Here is a 3,218-nt window from a genome sequence, read left to right on the forward strand (position 1 = left end):
GATATCATAGCAGTGAGAAGTTTTTTTTTCCAAAACTAGAACCAAACCCAATAATGAATGAGAGAAAGAAAGATATAGAAGAAGAATGGAATCCTAGATCTGATTTGAAGATGACATGGGTCCACTTGAATCTCCATCCTTTTCTATTGTAAGACATCTCTCCTCTTTCTACCCTTTTGATCTGATTTAGTTTTCATCATTATCCTATAAATATCTTGGAAATCTTATATGAATGATGAAAACCCTTGTGTCACCAAAATATCTGAAATGCATCATGGAATGTTTATAAAAACTAGATTTATTTGACTTGAAGGTGACCAAACTCATCCATAACTATAGTTTTATTTCCTTTTATGCACATTCAGCTCATTACCTTGTTAGAAATCAGTTTTGAAGTTCAATACTTGAATGTGGTTGCAAACTAGGATTCTAGGAGAAAACCTCAAATAACCTAAATAGATGGCTTCCTATAAAAAAAAAAGCTCCAAAATTATAAATTTCATCTTCTCTCGATTCTAGCGATATATAATACTCCTATGTTTTCTTACCAGAAACTTCCAAAATCTAGTTTTGAAAAATATACCCCTAGCATGGCTCTCTGGTCTAAAACTCACTTTTCAAAATTTTAAAATTTCTAAAGTTCAAACTTTAGAATATATCCTTTTTTGAATTTTAAAGCTATGTATGTGCATCTTTTGATAAAATGTTTAAAATCACCTTTTAAAATCAATTTTTAACATTTTCCATTTTCTACCTTACCAAGCATTTTGGTTCAAACCCACTTTGACCGAGCTAACATGTGTCACCATCTTATTGGTCAACCATTGTATTGTCACCTACCACTAAGTGCCATATGGAACCCTCTAATTGGTCTACTAGTTACTGCCATGTGGCAGCTTATCACCGGTTGCCTGACCTCTCTATCATTGCCACATGTTGGTTCATGATTTGTCCATGTCGCCATGTCAATGGCTAGTCACTACCACCTTAGCACGCTAACCAAACTACCACATCACCTCTGACTGGGCCCACTAAAACATGGTAGATAGGTGCATTATAGCATACACAGTCAATAGCTATTGATTGTGCAAGCAGTAATGCACCCTTGTGACATGTGGCACCTCATGCCATGTGTCACCTAGGAATCTACACTCAATTTTGGCCACCCTTGACATGTATCATCTGCTAGTTGGTCCATTTGTCTAATTCATGCTGATGTCATCTTCCTTTTAACTAGTGTGGTTGATCAAAATTTTGTTATAGTTGGATCTAGCTAGTCATGGGCCCACCACATAGCTTTGCCTTTCAAAAGGTCGGTGTCCTTAAGACAATATATTGTGTAAGTGGAATAATATTTAAACAACTAAAGTTTTCACTGTGGCATGCTTATGGGATAATTTTTTTTCATTGTCTTTTCCCCTTTGCTCTGCACTTTGAGATCTAGTTTGCTGTGGCTTCTCAATTATTGTTTCCTCGGGGACTCTTTAGCATTGTTGGCCCCTCCATGACCCTACTTTGCTACTGTGGATAACATCCCAGCCTTAATCCTTTTGTGTTGACTACTTCTGCTCATGTTTTTATGTGAAATAGACGTTGTTGGCTACTTTGGAATGGCAAGGTACTCCCCAATTAGGGCATTGACCATTCCTTCCAAGCAAGTTGTGAGCTGCCCTACCTTCACTCCCTATCGAACCTATTAATTAATTTTCACTTGTGAAGAATTAGAAATGTTTATAACAAAACAGAGCATCATGGAATTTCCATTCATGGCAAAAATGTTGAACAATGATTTCATCTCTTTAGAGAAAGGAAATTCAAGTGGAGCATAATTTGGCTTGAGTTGTAAGGAGTCTATGACAAAGACATTTGAGGAGAGTAATGATGAGTCCATGAGTAGTGAAGCCACATCAAAGACCGCCTATGTATATATTGTTATTTGATATGGCCATTTTGTTACATGGTATAAATTGAAAATGGGCTTCCAGAAAGTATGATTGTATAATTTTTAAAAAACATTTTTGCGTTCCTGGACTGTCTCCAAAATTAGCCACCTATTATTGTCCATGTTGGATCTCCAACATTTTCATCACTTTTTCATTGCTACTACTATTGTCTTCTTGTGCTCATTCCAAAAAAATGATCAACTACCTCTACTTTAACTATTAAGAATCATTCCTCAATTGAACCTGGCCTATCAATGGCGTAGGAGAGCAAGTAACAAATCCTTAGTCTACCAGTGCAAAGGCCAAATCACCTTACATATTCAAACAACAACAATCTATGCTGTGGTGTTAAATCTTGTAAGGAGGAAATTAGGATCAATGATCAGGATGATTCAACAAAGTTCATTCAAAGTGTAGGAGACTTGGACTAGGAGGTAAAAGCTTTATTTGTAGCCAATCTCCAATTTTGACAACCACTTCAAACAACCAAAATGAGTTGTGATTACCAACAAAGAAGGTTACTAAGTCAAATTTTATGGTTTCAATAAAAATATATTATGTTTACTAACTTCAAATGAATTTAGATAGCTCACATTGAGTGACACCATTTGTATCACGAAGATTTCTATACATCACCGACATGAAGCAAATACATAATTCAAGAAAAATAGTTATTGATGAGACAGGTAGATGGCCCATTGGTTTTCTTTGTGTTAATTGTGTTTATTCTTTGCTTTTTCTACCCACAGTTAACCGCATAATCCACCTACTCTATCATCTTAGCCAACAAAAAATGAGCTGGAGTGGAAAAACACTTGATCAATTGACTGAATCTAGTAGCTTTATCTATACTTTTATGAGAATTACTTGAAATGTTTCATCATCTTTTACAATCTGAACACGTATATTGGAGTTGTAAGACAATGATTCGAGGGCCTTTTACTTCACTTTGTTCTTAAATGGTTGACAATTTTGATTGTAAAATGGGGTGTATCTTTGGTCTGGAATTTTGACTAGCATAAGACAATAAAGATGCCAATGTTTCCACATTCTATCCAAACCACGACATGACATCACTTTGCTCCAAGTCTAGCAATCATTTTTTGAATTACTTCCCATTTTTTCATTAATTCTTTGTTGTCCTTCATATCTTGACTCCTTTCAATTTATGCACAACCTATTCCAACTTCAGATATCACAATTCAGGCTTATAGGCATCCTTGTGCAAACTCCAACAAGTGCTTCAAATTTTGGATCTAAGTTTCTTCTGCACTT

Source organism: Cupressus sempervirens, chromosome 3, assembly GCF_028749045.1.
Source record: "Cupressus sempervirens isolate cs-2001-9-10 chromosome 3, ASM2874904v1, whole genome shotgun sequence".
In the NCBI taxonomy this organism is placed as follows: Eukaryota; Viridiplantae; Streptophyta; class Pinopsida; order Cupressales; family Cupressaceae; genus Cupressus; species Cupressus sempervirens.